The following is a 20937-nucleotide window of genomic DNA, read 5'->3' as shown; positions in this document are numbered from 1 at the left end:
GTTCAGTATTTTCTATACTGCATGGCTGGCAGTGGCTCTCCACGGTTTCAGGCAGCAAGTCTCTCCCAGAGCTTGAATCTGGGACCTCAGCTATGGGCATTCCACAAGAATTGTGGGACACACCAGAAGCCTTTCTACTTGGAATAATAGGACTGGAATTGCCCCCCAAAGATGTTAGATTGTTTTTGTATGCCACTACAGCGGCAAGACTTTTATTAGCCAAAAATTGGAAATCGCAAGAAATACCAACAATAGAAGAATGGCAGATGAAGATGATGGATTTTTTGGAGCTGGCCGACCTGACTGGGAGAATCCGTGACCAGAAAGAAGAGGAGAAACAAGAGGATTGGAAGAAATTCAAATAATATTTAACTAATATTATCTATATTATATAAGATAAATAGAAAATTCTTGGAAGGAACAAATAGGCCTAGGGGTAGAATAAGAATAGGTGGTAGTAAATATTAAGGATTAGAATAATAATAAAGGAGAAGAGGTTAGTTAATGAATAGAGTTAATATTATTGGAAATATGAAGTTGGAGAACTGTTATACAGGTGATATAATGAAATTCAGATAGAGGGGATTTGAGGAAGTCAGTTATCAATGTAATGAAATTATGGGTGTGAAGTAATAATTCTCTTTTTTGTTTTTTACTGTATGTTTTGTTATGTTTTGTTATGTTTTCTTTTTCTTTCTGTGATAATTGTGAAAATCAATTTAAAAAATTGGGGGGGGGGAGAATTGCAGGATGCAGTGGACACTTGGGTTGCAAATGTGATCCATGCGGGATGCACATTTGCACCCCCCCAGTGTTTGCAACCCGCAGTGGTGCATCTGCACATGCACGGGTTGCGATTTGGCGCTTCTGCACATGCACAAAGTGTGATTTGGCGCTTCTGCACATGCGCGACTGCCGAAACCCGGAAGTAACCCGTTCTGGTACTTCCGGGTTTTGGCGGGTCCGTAACCCCAAAAAACGCAACCTGAAGCTTCTGTAACCCGAGGTATGACTGTACTTTGGCTGTGCAATTCAGTGACAGTGTGCTCTAGGAAGAAGAAGAAGAAGAGTTTGGATTTGATATCCCGCTTTATCACAACCCAAAGGAGTCTCAAAGCGGCTAACATTCTCCTTTCCCTTCCTCCCCCACAACAAACACTCTGTGAGGTGAGTGGGGCTGAGAGACTTCAGAGAAGTGTGACTGGCCCAAGGTCACCCAGCAGCTGCATGTGGAGGAGCGGGGAATCGAACCCAGTTCACCAGATTATGAGTCCAACGTTCTTAACCACTACTTCCTGGGAATGCACGCAACACCAGTCGTCGACAACTGTGGTGAGCAAAGGGGTCCGTGGTGAGCACTACCTGTGAGCCAGCCATGCCTCGTTAAACTCAGAGCGATCAACACTTGAGTTGGGAGTGGTCCTGTTTGCTGCCACACGCTGCGTGTTCACTGAATTCACTCTTACAGTAAAATAGACTTTGTGGCTGCTTTTCATCAGCGCCTTGTGCTCTTTGGTGTTTGGTTGTGGTGTAGTAGTGACAGTTCCCCTGTGATAGATGGCTTTGAGGTTCGGCTGCAGACCTCAGTAAAATCAAACAGCATCGCTATTTGTGTGTGGGGGGGGGTTATTTCCCCCCTCTCCCCTCCCCTTTTCAAGGAAAGAACGACAAATTTTTAAAGAGCTCCAAAATGCACAGGAATCCGTTTATATTAAAAATGCAGCATAATTGCCTAATTACAGTATTTGCATCATGCTACACAGATTGGCTGGGTTATTTCAAATTGTTTTAGAGTCAGAATGGCAACGGGCCTGCAGTCTTCCTAAAGCGCTCAGCACATGTGCGGTTGCATAATGAAACATCGCAAATTTTACCCTGCAATTGTGCTTGCTTTAGCCTCGCCTAAGTGCTACATTAAGAGCATCAGATTACCAAATTTACCCAAAACACTTACAAATACAGAACTAACTCCCCACCATCGCCGCCACATCGCACCACTGCCAACTCTCATCCACAAATTAAGTCCCTAAAGATTCTTTTTTAAAAAATCATTAACTGCGCTGAAGCAATAAATATTTTCTTTTTTCCAGTTCCTCAACCGTTTTGCATGAGGAGGTGGCTAAGTTTTATCAGTTAATTTACACCAGTATTGTCTCTTGTGTAAGTAGGCAATGCAAACACTTGTCTTTTATTTCATTGCTTTGAAAGCTGCTTTTCCTGACACAGAGACTGAGAGATGGACAGCCACACACACGCGCGCGTGCGCACACACACACACACACACACACACACGACAGAGTGATCACTACAACACAAATTGGGCATCAGAGATGTAGCCCAGACTTCTTTGCTATCATCCCTGATTGCCCTGTGGGATGAGAAGTGGCCAATTTAAAGCATGAATATAGTCTGGGGATACATGAATCGTGAATCAAATTTCATGTATGGAAAGGAACAATCATTCAGAAAGGCAGAAAACGCAGTCATCTGCTTTTTAAAGTTGGAAGGGAAGTCTGCAATAGACAACAACAAGGAGATATATTAAAATACCAGGAGTATAGTACCTGGATATTATATATATATATATATATATATATATATATATATATATATATACTCTTTGCTTCTGGCTTTCCTTTTTGTTTTGTTTTTTAATTGGGCTGGAAAGGGTTACTTCATTATGCAGCAAATTAGAAAATTCATAATTTATCATTGCACCCAGTCGAAATGCCACCCAACTGAGTCGCACCCCTGCGAAAACCATCACATAGTAACAAACTGTCAAAGTCTGCTGCAGCCGACGGGCAAAATTAATATGCAAATGTATGCAAGAAATTAAAAAGCAGAATTACCCAGGCAAATGAGGTAGCTATACTTGAATTGTTAGAATTATGAATAATTACTGCGAATTTTCTGCTCCTAATATAACTTGTTTTTTGATAAACAAAGACTTAATTATCGAGATGCGCTGGAGAATTTCCGTGGCGCTCATTAATCTTGCAAAAAAAAAAAAAAAACAAGTCCCTGGTGCCCAAACCGTAATGAAGAGCGCGTGCCCTGAATCTTCAGAAAGATCAGAGGCACCAGGATGCCAGGGCTGGAGAAGAAAAAAAAAAAGACAGTGCCAATGTCCCCTCTTGTACCCTGGAGTGTCATAACGTCTTCCACTAACTATCAAAGGGACTTATTTATGCCAGCAGCTGAGCTATAAGTCCAATTTACGATGCCTTGAGCAGTGGTGAAATGATCTGTTGATGTGCTATGGAAATGCCATCTTGCGGTGTTTCAGCCTGGTCCCAGGGATACCAACTTGACAAAGGGGAGGCCTCCACTCCACGGCTAATGGATGCCACATGACAGACCACAATACCCAAGAGGGACAATCTTTTAGGACCAGTCTCAATGGTCGTCCATTAATCTTGGTTCTGCAGTGCTCTGGTGTCCATGGGAACAAGGGCATTATCATAAACACTGATTTTAAATTTCCCCATTAGGGACTGCAAGACAGACAAGAGTTGCTTGGGGTGATGAGCCTGGAAGCAGGGGTGGAGGGGGGGTGGGACAAGAGAATGGCCACTGTTAGCTTGTAGATATATGGGAGCCAGCCTCACCCAGGAGTGGGTGGTATAGGCAATATTCCCCCTCCCCTGCCAAGATATCACATAGGGCCAACAAAGAAGGAAATAGCTCTAAGTGTGTCTGCGGAACGGTGGCTGTTCCTTTCCTCTGTTTTTGCAGAGAGAGAGAGAGAGAGAGAGAGAGAGAGAGAGAGAGAGAGAGAGAGGGGGGGAAATCTGTCTGGCCCTGCCGGGTTGAGATAATTTACCATAAGAAAGCAAAAAAGGGAAAATAACCCCAGGTACTCTCCATGCAGACCAAATCGAACCTGCTGTGAGCTTATTATTACTTAAAAACTGGCATGTAAGTGGAAATGACTGACTCCCTGTCATTATCCCTATTTACCAGGATGATAAACCTCGAGCAGATGAGAAGGCAAAATTACAAAACATCAGTTCTGGCGCTCAGAGGCTACTTCAAGGAGCTCAAGGCAGACTGTGTTTTCTAAAGCATCCTCTCTGAATTCAAGTCCCCAAATTTCCTGATGCCTTGACAGGACCATTTGGCTACATAGACAAATTGTCGCCTTTTAAACCAGGAAATCTCTCTCTCTCTCTCTCTCTCCAGCACAAAACTCCACCACTTTCTCCCCCTAATCCTCCCATTTCTCTGCATGCACAGAAAAGAGACAGTAGCAGAATATTTGAAAATGTTTCCCCTTGCCTCCTGGTCTACATACTTAAATATGGATGTGGGAAGCTGATGCCTTGATACATGGAGGACAGGGTGGTGGCGAGTGTGGAATGGCTTTTCGCTCTGATCCAAATGATGTCTCTTCGGAACTTCCCTTTCCTGGATGTTGTTTTAATGCAGAAATAGGAGAGGCTGTGCTTCGGCTCCACCTCTTGGTCCAACTCTATGCAAGTTTACTCAGAAGTAGGCACTGCCGAATGCATTAGGAGTCACCGGTACAGATAATACTCTGAAATGCTCTTTTCTGTGAGCCTGTAAAAAGAACCATTTGGGAAGCTCATTCGGATACCATTAGAACTTCGAAAGCACAGCCCAAAATTTCCATTTCATTTTGAAGGAATAATTTTTTTTAAAAAATCTACAGGATCAGCGTTTCCCAACTAAAGACCTAGCTGCCTGGGTGGGTGGCTCATTCTAAATCCACATATAGACTTGTAGCATTGGAAGGGATCTCCAGGGTCATCTAATCCAACCTCCTACAATGCAGAATCCTGCCCACAGCCATCCCTGGGTGGGCTAAAACCATCAACCTTCTGGTATTCCCAGGCGTTCTCCCATCCAAGTACTAACCAGGCCTGACCCTGCTTAGCTTCCAAGATCAGAAGAGATTGGGCTTATTCAGGTTAGACAGACATTCAGGGTCAAACTGGTTGTGAAAACAGCAGGCACTTCTGTGCATCTGCACCCTTGTTTCTGAGGCTGTGTGTGCTTAAAGCACATGGCTCTCCTCCCGCCCAGCCTAGGAACAGTAGTGTTTTTTTAAGGCTGTTTGGAATTGTGGTTCTGTTCCCAGGATTCTTTGCAGGGAACCCTGTGTTTACAGCCTGAGTCATGTAGAATTTGTGAGGGGGAAAAGCCACAGCTCAGTGGCAGAGAACACAATTTGTCTTCCCATTGAAATCAACTGATTGCCTGCCTCCCCCAAAAAAACTGCTCAACTTTGGCTGGGTTGCGTCCAGTGGGGTGTGTGTGTGTGTGTGTGTGTGTGTGTGTGTGTGTTGGGGGGACTTTAATTTTCAGACAAACCAAAGTTCAGACAAACAACCAAAATTCAGTAAGTTCCCACCATCACCCAAAAAAGTCATTGAAGGAATTAATTATTTTGATGTACATAGATGTTTATTATTTGTCTATTTGAAGTGCATAGCCTGACCATCCTCCCCGCAGGGTGGTTTAAACAATTTAAAACAATTTAAAATAGCACTACGTCACATATAGCAGATAGCAGTTAAAACCAGCAGTGTTACAAGTTCATAAAAGTATTAGCCCAATGCCTGGATGATTTTTTTATTTTTATTTTTAAAATGTCACTACATTGACCAATGCACACAAGGTGCAGTGCAATTCTCCAGCCAAGCAACATATACAGAAATGCATAGACTGTGATAAAGTGTGACTAAAAAGCACTGCATTAGTGCAAATTACATGCAAAAATCCATTACATTAGACAAAACTGCTTTGCGCAATTTTGTGCATTGGTCAATACCGCATGCAAACCTGTTTGTATCAGGAAAAATGCTGATTCATTTTCATGAAGACTTTCTTTTTTTAGCAAGAAAGAATAAATGTGGAGAACTGAACTTAAGATCTGAAAAATAGGAAACTGAGAGGAAGTGAAATGGGCAGATTCGCAAGCCCCTCAAAGCCAAAGGCAATGGGGTGGTCATAAGAGATACTTGATCAGAACGAAAAGTGTAGGAGCAATAACAGAATAATAGAATTGTAGAGTAGGAAGGGACCATGAGGGTCATCTAGTCCAACCCCCTGCAATGCAGAAATCTTTCGTCCAACGTGGGAGTCAAACCCAAGACCCTGAGATTAGGAGTCTCATGCTCTACCGACTAAGCCAGGCATAGCCAAACTTGGCCCTCCAGCTGTTTTGGGACTACAGTTCCCATCATCCGTGACCACTGGTCCTATTAGCTAGGGATGATGGGAGTTGTAGTCCCAAAACAGCTGGAGGGCCAAGTTTGGCTATGCCTGGACTAAGCTATCCACCACCCCTTTCCTGCCTCGAACGGATAAATATCTCTTTTGACTGCCCTATTTGCTTCTCCTCTAGTTCCTTTGGGGTGGGTGGGTGGGGTTCCTAGATTTGTCGCATCCCATCTGAGAGATGCCAACTTACAGCCCGGTCCAAATTATGCTTTCTGCCCTAATGAAGCTAATGGGAGAGTTAAGCACCGCCAAGATTTAAGCACCTATACTGCTGCATATGCCTCTCTCCTATTGACATCAAAGGGATTTAGAAGTACTTAACTGGATCACTCCTACTGCGATTGCAGGGGGGGGGACCGGCAGGGGAGGGAGAGAGCCCTCAAACATGGCTCTTTTGTTGTCACATTCCTCCATTGTATCGAGTGGCGTATTATTCTGCTGGCAGAGACTGAAAACTGTATTTTTCCGAAGCACTGGTGTGCCTACCTTGTTCTTACATCTGAAATGGCATTACCTTGTCACGCGCGTACATTGATCTAGTTTGACTGTCATCCTCCCCCTTCCATTATTTGGGGTTATTACTTTTTTGTTATTATTTTTCACTCAACTCTGTAATTACTCTTAACTTTCAAGTTTATTTTGATCTCTTTGTTCATGGATTTAGGCTCCCCTCCCCCCCCTTCTTTCTCTTTGACAAAAGCGTGTGGCTGTTGAGAATACAGCCATAATCATGCCTAATATTGTTCAATTAACAGTCACTCATTTGTGACTATTAATTTGGTTTTCCTTTGAACCTCTTAATGCATGTGGATGTAACAAAGCGTTGCCAATCTAATTTTTTTTTAAAGGGTTCTCCCACTTTAGTTTTCCCCAAAAGAAAGTTGCTACTTGCCTCTTAGTTAAAGAATCCTTAAATTGTACCTGCAACAGGGATCCGACCTTAGTGGAGAGGTGAAAGCAGGCACCCAACTGGCATAAAACACCACAGTTTTATTGATAGCAGCTTAGAACGTGATAGCAGCTTACTACTATTTAACTTTAAGAATTGCTCCAGGGTGGTTTTTGTTGTCCTCTTCCCAACCCACCCATTTTTCCTTTTGTGCCGTGTCTTTTGGAAAAGTAAGTCTGCAGGCAAAAATTGTCTTGTTTTGTATTGATTGCGTGTAAGCCACTCTGAAAATCTTTTTAGCTGAAGAACGGGGTGGAAATGCTGGAAATAAATTAAACACAGTGCTTCTCGACATAGGAAGGGAAAGGTTCTCCGGGTATGAGAGCCCAACAGTGATGAACTGCTGGAGGGATGGCTGGGGACAAAGCCTATGTTAAGGCAGTGAACACCCCTACCCAAAGTCAATCCCAAAACTGAGGTGGCCCCTTGTATCCCAAATCCCTAGCTCCCATAACCATCGCCACCCCATGAAGGCGTGTAAGGCACAGCCAAACATCCCATAATGAGCTGTTGCGACAGACAGCACATATGGTAGGAAAGCATACAGTGTAGCTTTTAGGGCTGTGTGTTCAGTCCGAACAAATCCCAGATCCTGAGGCATCATCAGGTTGGCCAAGGGGAGGTTAGACCCACCTAGAGCAATCCAGGGCTATCACAAAGGAGCAAGGGGAGAAGGTGTGTGTGTGTGTGTGTGTGTGTGTGTGTGAGAGAGAGAGAGAGAGAGAGAGAGAGAGAGAGAGAGAGAGAGAGAGAGAGATTTCTCTAATGGAGACTGAGACTGTCTTGCTCTGTGCTAGACTCAAAAATTGCGACTTTGGGCTTCTTTGAAACCCTAATGGGAAGCAAGCATGGAGGGTTCATGCTATGAGTCCCTTCATCCTATGCTCAGTTATAGATGCATATATACAACCATATAAGGGACACGGTGGTGCTGTGGTCTAAACCACTGAGCCTCTTGTTCTCGCCAATCGGAAGGCCAGCAGTTTGAACCCACGTGACAGAGTGAGCTCCCGTTGCTCTGTCCCAGCTCCTGCCAACCTAGCAGTTGAAAAACATACCAGCTGGAGTAGATAAATAGGTACCTCTGCAGCAGGAAGGTGAACAGCGTTTCCATGAACTCTGGCTTCCGCCACAGTGTTCCATTGCACCAGAAGCGGCTTAGTCATGCTGGCCACATGACCCGGAAAGTTGTCTGTGGACAAACACCGGCTCTCTCAGCCTAACCCTAACCCCATAGTCAAATTCGACTGGACCTAACCATCCAGGGGTCCTTTACAACCCTACTTCCTAAAGATATCACAGTCTCAATTGATCTTCACACTAACTGAACTCTGGGAAAGCTCAAGAACCTCTTCCTGTTCAGAGACTGGCGTGTGTGCAGCAAAAGTCTTATACCATAGCCTTTCCCCCAGAGAAGACAATATATACTTTCACGCCCTCATTTTCACTTGTACACATCAAAAATAGAATACACATACACGACAAATGCAAGTTTGCAAACACATGTACTTTACAGACAAAAAGACTAAGCAGCCAGGATTGCTGCAGTTATGCATAATTGGGGAAGCAAACATATATTTTCAAACGCATAGTGTGCAAAAACAGCTCTAAATGAATATCTAGCGCAGGCACAAGAAACCCAACCCTGTCCCAATGCTGGACTGGAAAAATGAAAAACTAACTTTCTAAGTAGTGCAGTTAAAGTCTGCAAAGTTGCTCAGATTTCCGGAACGTGGAGTGGCTGCAATTTTTGTTTTTATTTTATTTTTTTCTTCTGCAAGTGAGGCTCAACCATACGCACCAATCGTACAGGCAAATGAAAGAGTAACATAAAAGCGCACAGACAGCAACAGCAACACATGATCCCCTTGGTGCCATAGCTAGAGGCTTAATGAAAATATATCTACAAGATACAAAACCACTTTAAAACAATTTTGCACCATTAATCACCTCTTTAATACCAAGTCTTATCTTATTAATTCCAGTCTAACTAAATGGAATTGCAAAGGTTTCCAGAGATTTCTTTTGTTAGATGCAGGTTGGAAAATCATTATATACAATTTGAACTTCTGCCTCTCACTCTGTATCGTGGATTCTTTTGGGCCAGGACAACTTAGGGATATTCAAGTGGTTTCTCTTCTTTCCAATCTTCTTCTTCTTTTTTTAAAATGTATTGAGAGAGCAAATTAAATAATATGCAAAGCTTTAATTTGTCTCTGATTTGGATTCTGCAGGCACAAATCTGCCTTGGCTATCATCGTTATCATATTGTTTTATTACGACTCTTAAAATTAAAATCCATTCTTGTCTTTAAATGTTTTATTGTACTTGTCGTTCTTGTTTTGCATTGCGGGATCCGTGATTAATTTTGCCCGCCAAGTGCATATGGCTACCTGGCTATCATCCATTATCTTCATCACTGTTGCTTCAAAATGAGCACTTTATTATTACCTCTTTTTTTCCTCCAGCTTTTCAATTACCAGATGTGCTCTCACATTTCTCCACTCTGGAGGCATCTCCCTAGACTTAGACTTAAGGAACGTGCACAAAACGCCCAATGTAAGTGAGCGAGGTCAAGGGGACCAACTTATCCAAAGAGGATAGCACAACAACGAAATCCAGAACAGCTATTTCAATACAGTTAGTGGCTGTGGGAACAACATGAAAATGAACTGGAGTTGCTAAATAGTTAGACTTTGGGGTTCTGTCTGTCTGCTGCAGGAGTAGCCAATATGGTGTTTTCCTGGCATTTTGGACACCTCCCATCATTGCCAAACATCACAGTCAATGGTCAGTCCTTTGGCCTGATGTTGGAGGGGTGTGTGTGTGTGTTCTTATATATTCTTCACTGTGTGGTAATATGAAATCAGGTCCTCCCTTAAAGAGGGCACATATTGCGGTGAGACCTGGAAACCGACATCCTGTGTTGTGGGTGAGTATGATTGGTCAGCCACAACACCCGATTGGTAAGTCCCTCGTTGCTGGGTGCAATCTGGCCAATGGAACACAGTCTAAACGCTTTGAGGGACCTATTTATGCGCATGAATGTGACCCAGATCTTCCTCTTTTGGCACGTGCATTCAGAACACCCGCCCACCTCTCCCTACTTTTAGGGCTTTGCGCTTGACCTTGCTATGCCGTCGTGTGTCATCTGTCGTTGGGACAGGAGCACGGCAGGAATTTCCCCCACTTGGCTGATTGGCTGTTGCCATTTGGGTTTCGCCTGCCATGTAGCAAATTGTCACAACTTGTAAGGTTGCGAATAGGCTCTGGTTCAGGTGATAGGGATGGGAGAACGCTCTCGCCATCCCTATGTGAAGGGTATTCCGTTAAAGGAATCCAGGGACTTGATGGTTTGGTCAACCCCTGAGAGAGGGTTGTGCCCGTGCCTGAGTCCAGGGGGACATTTGGGTGGCAGAGTTAGCCCATTCCTGGCTTTCTGCTTATCCTGGTGTTCACCCTAGGTTGACCTATGCTGGAACCCTGGGTCAGCGCAACCTGCATGGCAGGGAGCTAGTCAAACCAGAGCCTATGCAACCAGTCACTTTCTGTAATCAATGAAGTTGTGGCCTAAATTCTGCCAAAAAACCAAAACCAAAAATTTGAGTCAAGTGTGAATTTATTTAGGAGGGAGGTTCTGGGTCTGAACATGCAAATAACTTCTCACATCCACCTCCTACGTCAGGCTTAAAAACTAAAATTCTCACTCCACTCCCTTCCACCACATTTGTCAAAAACCTGTCCTGGTATGGGTACAACATGTTGTCAGGTGGGGCCAGGCAGCCAGGCCATTGTGTTCTCCAGGCCATTGTGCTCACCCCATTCCCATCATGCCAAGTGCAGCAGCACCGTTGCCAGGAGAGTTGCCACGTCTGCTCATCCGACATACTCTCCAACTGCCCCCAAAATACCAGGATCGTATGAAAACCCTTCAGCCATCGCAGCTTCTCACTTTTTCACACAGTGTTCCCTTCGCTATAGCCTTTTGACGTGTTGAAGCCTTAATTACTTGGGATCCATTTGCCCGCTTACCCAGGACGTAGAGGAGCCAAAGAAAGCACCCGGGATTCAGTTCCTTCGGAGAAAAAAGTTTATTGTGATCTGCGCAGAGGCAACCAGCGGAATTGCTTCCAAAGGCTGGCGGCCCCTAATACACGTAAGCAAGCAATATTTATACCCCTGCAGCACCTCCCAACCACCCCCCACCAGTAACTCATCATATCATATTCCCCAATTTGCCCAATTTGGGTGTTGCTAAAACATTTCGCCAGTGCACACCTTTCGCTTATCAGCCAAGCCTGCATATCTTGTTTGCTCCAGATGCATTCCTCCTCCTTCTCTCCGGGCGTTGCCTTCCAGCTGTTAATACACTCCCTGCCTACTCCCTTCAGTGTTACTGGATGTTCAGATCCGTGCATCCCTGTAACGCATTTCTAGGCCTCCTGCTCCCTTTCCCCCTCGTGCAATATGAAAACAAGCAAGTTTTTCAGTCAGTTTCTCATAAAGGGAAGGGGGCAGGGCCTGTCTGTGAGGCTGCTGCCATGGCTGTGAGGGGGTGCTGAGGCATTTCAGGCAGTGAAGAGAGGCCATTACAATCGCTTGGCTCTGGCTTGCTTTGTTTGGCTGCTACATCTGTGTTCGTGTCCCAGCCTCTGAGGGGGAAGCGTGAAGTAGGGGAGACAATGATGTAGAATATGCCCCTATTTTCATCTGAGGGATGTTGGAGGGTATGATCCCACCACTCCATTCACCATTGCTGCTGGGAGTGACAGTGATATTTCCCTCTGATTATTTTGAATCGCCAACAAGAAAATGTTTTTTGCTGTTTTTTAAGAGTCAGCCCAGAATGACATGTTTTGTCTTTTTTGAAACAGGAATAAAAATAAGGCTGCTCTCTTCAGCTGCATATATAAAAAATTAGGCTGCTCTCTTCAGAGATGATAGATAGATAGATAGATAGATAGATAGATAGATAGACAGACAGACAGACAGACAGACAGATAGATAGCCTGCTGCCTTTGGCTGCATACACACCGAAAGTTTAATGTGCACATGACGTCCCCAAGGAATCCTGGGAACTACAGTCTACCCTTCAGAAATCTATAGTTCCTCGCACCCTTAACAAAAAGCATTTCCCAGGATTCTTTGGGGGAAGTCACATGCTTTGAATGTGCTTTCCATATATGTTGTGCACTCAGCTTTCTACTCTCCCATGGGCTTTGGCTATAGATGGAACAGGACATTACTTTTACCTCGGGAGGCAGGAGAATAAAAAGGTCAACCATTTTGGAACCCGTCAGGGTTCTTTTTAGACTGACATGCCCTCTACTCTTCCACCTTACAATAGAAGAACAACGTCTATATTAATGGCTACCAGCCCTCTAAGTTCAGAGGCAGTGAGCTACTGGATGCCAACTGCTGGTGAGCAATGACAGGAGAGGGGTCTGGCCTCCGTGACCTGCTTGTGGGTTTCTCAGAGAAACATCAGATTGGTCACTGTGGGGAAAAGGATGCTAGATTAGTTAGGCCTCTGGTCTGATCCGTCAGGGCTCTTCTTATGTTCCTAATCTGTCCCTCACCGCTAAGCTGAAGCCACAGGGGGTTGACTCTACTAACTGAGCTAAATTAATGCTGAAGGTGACAGATCACTTTGGCTTATGAAGTACGCGAAAGCATGCTAATTTCGTGCAATATTCAGAAGCAGGTTGGATCTCAGCATTTGCTTACCGCTCTGAAACAAGTCCCCCAAATCCAGACCTTGTGAGACTTTGCTTGTCTTCTGCTTGGAAAGGTTAGATGTTGCGCGACAATGATGCGCAATGGCATGGTGGACTTGACTGAGTAAATCTAGCCTGACATTGTTATTTTCCATTTCTGTCAGGGAGAAATGACTACCTGCGAAGTGGACATCTCTTCACCCACCTTCCCCTTCCTGCTATCCCCCTTCACTTCTATGTCTTTCTGCGTGACACACATGCACATGCAAGCCCAAACATTGTGCCCCCCCAAAAAAATCTCCTGAGTTTTTATTCATTCTCCAACAATTAACGAGAATAATGTATTGCGAAGAGAAATTATCGAAAGGGGAGAGAGAGAAAAAAAAACCCAAAGAAATTCTCATAAGCGGAGTTACGGTTAATGAGGCACTTTGCTTACCATTGAGGTAGCTGAGGGGTATGCTGGCTGAGACCCTACCTGCCTGCATACTGTCCTGCCAGAGTGGTGCATGCTCTAGTTATCTCCAGCTTGGACTACTGCAACACACTCTACGTGGGGCTACCTTTGAAGGTGACTCGGAAACTACAACTAATCCAGAATGTGGCAGCTAGACTGGTGACAGGGAGTGGCTGCCGAGACAGTGGCGTAGCGTGGGTTGTCAGCACCCGGGGCAAGGCAAGTAATTTGCGCCCCCTAACCCGTGGATTTGTGCCCCCTAACCCGTGGATTTGCGCCCCCTAACCCGTGGATTTGCCCTAACCCCAGATGTTGCGCCCGGTGCGGCCGGCCCCCCCTGCACCCCCCACGCTACGCCACTGCGCCGAGACCATATAACACCAGTCCTGAAAGACCTACAGGGGCTCCCAGGACATTTCCAAGCACAATTCAAAGTGTTGGTGCTGACATTTAAAGCCCTAAATGGCCTCGGCCCAGTATACCTGAAGGAGCGTCTCCACCCCCATCATTCAGCCACTTCCGGGGGTCTTCTGGTGGTTCCCTCATTGTAAGAAGTGAGGTTGCAGGGAACCAGGCAGAGGGCCTTCTCAGTAGTGGTGCCCGCCTTGTGGAACACCCTCCCATCAGGTGTCAAGAAAATAAACAAACATCTGACTTTAGAAGACATCTGAAGGCAGCCTTGTTTAGGGAAGTCTTTTAATGTCTGATGTTTTATCGTGTTTTTAATATTCTGTTGGGAGGTGCCCAGAGTGGCTGGGGAAACTCAACCAGATGGGCGGGGTATAAATAAATTATTATTATTATTATTATTATTATTATTATTATTATTATTATTACTATTATTACTATTACTACTACTACTACTACTACTACTACTACTATAAGTGTCCTTTCCTTCATCCTGCAGATCATTTCACCTGTGGCCTGCACTCTGCAGCCTTCCCAGGTTCCTGCTCTTCAGTTAGAGCCTAGGGAAATATATCAAGAGTTAACCTCTCCTTTTTCAGTTTAGGAAGCCCAGGCAACCAAGGAGGCTGCAAGCATGCGGGGAAAACTCAACCTAGGAGGCACAAGATTTAGATAATGGGAGATTGGAGAAGGAGGGTATGAAACTGAGAGAGGGACAGCAACTCTTTTCATGGCTACCAAACTGTTCCCAAATCTATAAGCATCTGCCACTGCCCTCCCCCTACGCACACTGTTTCTTTTCCTAAATTAAAAGGTTTCAAATGCTTTACTCTTTCCATGAGTATTCCATTCTGATTATCCTTTTGGGAACTGAGTCAGATATATCCTTGTTTTCTGGAGGGAGCCCCCCAAAATGGGGAGAAGGGTGGTTGGAGGGGAGGGATTGTTGGGTGGAAAATGAGAGGGGAGAGGGGGGGTGCAGAGGAGGCACACCAGGGGAGGAAGCAGAGGGAGCCCGAGAGAGAGAGAGAGAGAGAGAGAGAGAGAGAGAGAGAGAGAGTGATGTCCAGGATTTTATGGACGTATGGCAGCCCTAATAGAACATTAGCACATTTTCCTACAACATACAATAAACAGCTCCCCCATAATAGTCATGGGAAGCATTGGCAGCACACTAATAACAGAATTTGTTTGGTTCAGTAAGAGAGGGGGTTAAGGCTTTACCTGCTGCTGAAAAGATGTCTATGAAGACTCCAGGCAGACCTCATTGGGGAGAGCATTTCACAGACAGAGAGCCACAACAGAAAAGGTTTGCATGCCTTCCCAGTTGTCATTTGTTCATCCCACACTTTTCAATGCATTTCCCCATTGCTTTCCAGTGTGCCAAGATGTGTACATTTCCCAAATCCCATTGGGAAATAATGGCCAGAGAGTGTACAAAATTCAGTCAATAAATGCACATTCCCCAAGGCTACAAAGTTCCCTCTTCATGGAAGGATTGTACGCACATTCTCTACAAGGCTTGGTGAAAGTATACAGTGGCTGGTTATTATGCATAATATCCACTCAACTTATAGTCCCCTTGCCATACATCCATACAAACACAAGAGAGGTCTGTATGAAAAGCTATCGATCCGAGCTGCTTTATTTTTATAGCACCATTAGGTAGCATTAAAACACAAGATCACTGGAAAGACCATAATGCCACAAACTGCTTTTCTTTTCAGTTTATGAGATGAGTATTTCAAAGTACTCATAGATTATTGTTAATTGTAGTAAGTTTGAATAAAACTTGAGAAAAGAGCTATCCCGTATCCGAAAGGAAAATATTTCCACAGTAGAGTTGGTAGCCAGAAGTCTCTCTCCACAGCTTTGTGAAAAGGTAGAGATTATTTTATTTCTTTAAGCTTTTTATTAGCCACTCTTCAGCCCAAGCTCTCCTGGTGGCTTACAAAATCTAACAATGAAAACCTCAATTAATAAAACAAATATCATAAATAAACCACAGTTAAACAAAAGAAACGTAACCTGCCCCATGAGAGGGGAAGGAAGCAAACCTACTTATCCAGCCATTGCTTCATCTACAACACTGTCAGCAAGTACCATATTTTTCGCTCTATAAGACGCACCAGACCTCAAGACGCACCTAGTTTTTGGAGGAGGAAAACAAGGAAAATAATATTCTGAATCTCAGAAGCCAGAACAGCAAGAGGGATCGCTGCGCAGTGAAAGCAGCAATCCCTCTTGCTGTTCTGGCTTCTGGGATAGCTGCGCAGCCTGCATTCACTCCACAAGATGCACACACATTTCCCCTTACTTTTTAGGAGGGAAAAAGTGAGTCTTATAGAGCAAAAAATATGGTAAATCTCTCCCGTGCCCCCAGCTGCTGCCATTAAACTACCCTTTAACCTCTGGAATTCTCTAGAACAGGGATGTCCAACTCCCAAGAGGCTGCGATCTACTCACAGAATAAAAAAAAACCTGGCAGTGATATACCCCTTTTTTTGGGGAGGGGTGTTTCAGGTCAAAGTTGCTGAGCTTTTTTTAAGGAGGTATGTTTACCTTTTTAGAGGGGCACGTCAAAAATGCTCATCTTTCTTTAGGGGGAAAATGGGAAAGTCGCTCACCAAAAGATTGATCAGGAAACAAACAGTGAAAACTTTGTCTTCCGTTCTAGCGGTCATGCACGAATGGAGGACGGGGCGACGGGGCGGGGGCAGATCCTCCTTTTCTCCTGCAAAGGAAAAAGAGCCGTGATCAACCACGATCGACCCTAATCTCCCAGGGATCGCGGTCGACCGGTTGGACATCCCTGCTCTAGAACAACAGTGATTAGAGTGCTGGGTAGAAGCAGCTCGAGGGATGAGGGAAGAGCTGTTCTGCTAACTTCCTGTCAGGCTTGTCTCTGCTGCTTTACTAGGAGGGAGAGGGGCAGGCAAGGCACTGGGGAGGTTGGCGTGGTGCAAACACACTAGCAGGATCCAGTGGCAAAGCTGCATGTTCCACGAGAGCCAGTGTGGTGTAGTGGTTAAGAGCAGTGGACTCGTAATCTGGTGAACCGGGTTCGATTCCCCGCTCCTCCACATGCAGCTGCTGGGTGACCTTGGGACAGTCACACTTCTCTGAAGTCTTTCAGCCTCACTCACCTCACAGAGTGTTTGTTGTGGGGGAGGAAGGGAAAGGAGAATGGTAGCCGCTTTGAGACTCCTTAGGGCAGTGATGGTGCACATCCCAGAGGCATGGCACACCACCCGCGAGGGCGTAGCGAGGATGTGGTGCCCGGTGCATGGGGGGGTGCGTGGTGTGTGTCCGGGGAGGGGGGGCTGCCGTGATGGCACCCTACCGGAATAGTGGTGCCGGGGGCGGTCTGCTCCCTCTGCACTCCCATTCTTCTGCCAGTGGCAGGAGCACCAAAATGGCTCCAGCATTTGGAAACCTCCCTGATGTCCACCCCTCACCCCCTGCTGGTAGGCAACCAGGACCCACTTGTGGGAAGTTAGTGTAGCAACTCCTCCCCACCCAGCAAACCGCTACTGCTGTTGAGGTAAAATCCAGGAGACTCGGGTTCAAATCTCAACGCAGCCATGAAGTTCACTGGTTGGCCTTGAGGCAGCTACTACCTCCTTAACCTACCTCACAGGGTTATTGTGAGAATAAAATGGAGAACCACACACACTGCCTTGAGCTCCTTGGAGGAAGGGCAGGATATCAAAGCAGTTAGTAAATAAACTCTCTGTGCTGGGTAGTTAGGTATAGGGTGCATAGCAAGGCCTCAAATCTGTTGGTAGAGCACGAGACTCTGAATCTCAAGGTTATGGGTTCAAGCCCCATGTTGGGCAAAAAGATTCCTGCATTTCAGAGTGTTTGGACTAGATGACCCTTGTGGGGGTCAGCTCTACGATGTTGTGATTCTGTGATTCTATTCCAAATAAAATTAAACCAAATCAGTGTTGTGTTGTAGCAACACTTTGGGGGAACTGTGGGAAACTGAAATGGCATCACCCAGAGTCCAGCAGTAAGAAGTGTCGCTGCTGCTGCTCCTGCCTGAAGCCTACTGAGGTAGGATGGGGTCCCTAGAGAGCATCTGGCAAAGGCCCACTCAAACCTCTCTGAGAACAAAGAGAGTGGCTGGAGCCGCTGATGGTGGGAAAAGGGCTGGCGAGCGAGAAGGGTCAGCGCCATCTTTTTATATGCTAAAGAGGTAAGGCTCCCCAGCCCTGCTTTATATGCAAACAAGGTAGACACACGAGCGATCTGCAGTGAGGGGCAGGCACTTCTATGTTGCTAAAAAAAAGAATAAGAAAGCGTATGACCTGAAAAGGGGACATTTGCATATGCTAATTGATATGCAAAGATGCAAATTTGGAAACAAGTACTGTCATTTAAGCAGAAATACAATGCATCTTGTCCTAGAGAGAAGGACCAGGGGACCTGTGTATCCCTGCTCAGCCTGCTGACCGAGTGTTAAGCTGTGGATGGGCAACTTGGAGCCTCCTTCCTGCTCTCCCTTCTGAGGGTTCTTGAGCTTTAAACTGGACACGGACCAGGAAAACCTTCAAACAGAGTTCTTGAAATAGAGGGCTGTCCTCTGTACTGTAAGACACGTGGCCACATGATGAGCCTTGGCTCCATCTCCTCTGGTTTGTCCCCAAGTATTTGGAGTCCCATGGGATGCGAGTGGCCTAGGCACAGAGCCTAGGACTTGCCGATCAGAAGGTCGGCAGTTTGAATCCCCGCGACGGGGTGAGCTCCCGTCGCTCAGTCCCTGCTCCTGCCAACCTAGCAGTTCGAAAGCACGTCAAAGTGCAAGTAGATAAATAGGTACTGCTCCGGCGGGAAGGTAAACGGCGTTTCCGTGCGCTGCTCTGGTTCACCAGAAGCGGTTTAGTCATGCTGGCCACATGACCTGGAAGCTGTAAGCCGGCTCCCTCGGCCAATATAGCGAGATGAGCGCCGCAACCCCAGAGTCGGCCACGACTGGACCTAATGGTCAGGGGTCCCTTTACCTTTACTATCTGGAGTCCCCTGATGTTCTTCGCTGCAGAATTCTTCGGAGTGCCTTGCTGACTGGCTGCTCAGAATAGTTTCAGTGAAAGGGACTTGGTATCAGCACATTACTTTTAAAGGTTTTTACAGTGGCAGAACTGAGGCCTCGTGTGCCTTTGAGCATTTAAAACGGAGCAAAGTTAAATGATAAAGTGCACCTTTAACTTAATGACAGTAATTCAGTTTCAGATGGTGAGTGCTATTATACCCCCCCCCCTTTAAGTCTAGACTCAGTCATAATTGAAATGACAATTATAATAATCCTCGTGTAATGAAGATTATTCTGAATGAAAGAAAGAAATCTTTTCGGATGGTGTGTGTGTGTGTTTTCCCATAACCTAAGTATAATGGCATCGTTCTCTATAGGTGAATAGACAAGTGTTTCGCTTGCCACTAAACTGCTGCAGTTTTGCTTTCCAGGTTCAGAAGCAGTCAGTGAGCATTCTTCCAACGAACATTTGGCCTCTAAGCCTGAGGTTCCCTACCGCTGCTTTTTATTTTTTATTTTTTAAAAATCCAACATTAAGATTAGGGAAAAAAGAGGCAACTGCAGAAAAAGCAACAAAAAATAAATAAAACCCAAATTAACCTTTTCTGTGGTGGCTCCCCAACTGTGGAATGCTCCCCCCAGAGAGGCTCGCCTGGCCCCATCAATACATGTCTTTAGGCTCCAGACAAAAACATTCCTCTTTACTCAGGACTATATCTATTAAATAATCAATGGCCTGTTATAACTTGGGGGAGGGGGCTGTTGTTATTCTGATTATTTTATTATTATGCTGTCTTTTGTTATGCTTTTTATTATGCTTTTATTCTTGGTGCTCTGTAATGTGCTTTTAATGTTGTATCTTCTGATAAAAGGCAATATATAAATTGAATAAATAATAATAATAACCACCAAACATATAGGAAAATCAGATTGTTTTATTCTGGTGCCTAAAAGTAAACAAATTCAGTGCCAGTCACAGAAACAGCCCTTTCTTGGTCACAAGCAGAGAAGCACAGAAGGAGACCTTAAAACATAGAGACAGCATCAAGTGAGATGAGGCAGAGCCACTTTCATAAATGTGTATGCATCTGCAGCAGCACAACTGGATGCCTTCATCTGCCCCAGCTGCAACAAAACATGTCTCTCCCATATCAGTCTCTACAGCCACGGCAGGCACCGTGACTCTTGCAACGGTTAGACTTTGCTCCCATTGTCTCCTGAGCAGTGCCGGATTTATGTCTACGCCAAACAAGCTATAGCTTAGGGCCTCACTCTCTTGGCCCCCCCCCATACAAAAATTCACTATTAATATACTACTTAATTGTATTTCAGTTCAACAATTACTTTGATAAAATGCATATTTTGTTATGTGCAAATGGCTTTAGATACCTATTAGGTCCATAAATTACCATATAGAATATATTTAACACAAAAAACAGCGACAATTTGTTGTTGAAAAAGGACAGCTGGACATATAAAGGGCCCCCTTACCTATCATCAGATGCCAATGAAACCTGAAAACTGGCGAGTGGATGGTGCAAGTTGAGTTTCGCTTTCACAAATGCTTTTGAGAGCAGGACTCTTGTGAATCACGTGCCACGGTTTGGTGTAACATTGTGGAAGGTGTTCATGGGGTGAAGTAGGTACAGATTGGAACGGCTTTTTCTAGGCTGCATTTCATACGCAAGACCAGTGCTATTTTTCTAGAAAAAGAGGTGCTGGAACTCACTGTGAACAACCCCCCTTGCTCTCTTAAAGTAGCAGTGGTGCACACCTGAGAGGTGTCAGAACTGAGTTATGGTGAGTTCTGGCTGGGGGGAGGGAGTTCGGTGCAAGATGATATACACTATGACAGTTGGGCATGCTCTACACTGCAGGGGCATGCGTAATCATATCTCTGGCCATTTCGCTGCACCTTCTCTGATTAGGCACTGCCAAGATATGTGGTACGTGTTTTGCGTGTCAAGGTCCTCCAATCCACCCCCAAATGAGTCACACTTCACACATAATTTTGGTTTAAGGTTTTTGGCATAATTTTCGCCACAACTTTATTAAAATACATAAATGTGAGTGGTGCTTAGGCATTGGTTACGACTATCTGTCCCCACGCCTAGGGACAGAA

At 45.1% G+C, this 20937-nt stretch overlaps 1 protein-coding gene across 1 annotated transcript in view; it reads left to right on the top strand.

The window, feature by feature from the left end:
• Window positions 1-20937, top strand: part of LOC310746343 (uncharacterized protein) — a gene marked incomplete at its 5' end in the record, with an annotated part of 432823 nt that overhangs the window by 97694 nt on the left and 314192 nt on the right. The window lies entirely within an intron of this gene.

The sequence above is a fragment of the Podarcis filfolensis genome (genome assembly GCF_964270895.1).
Source record: "Podarcis filfolensis genome assembly, chromosome: 1".
NCBI classification, from domain to species: Eukaryota; Metazoa; Chordata; class Lepidosauria; order Squamata; family Lacertidae; genus Podarcis; species Podarcis filfolensis.
The sequence above is the reverse complement of the archived record's forward strand: the minus strand, read 5'-3'. Positions and strand labels throughout refer to the sequence as shown.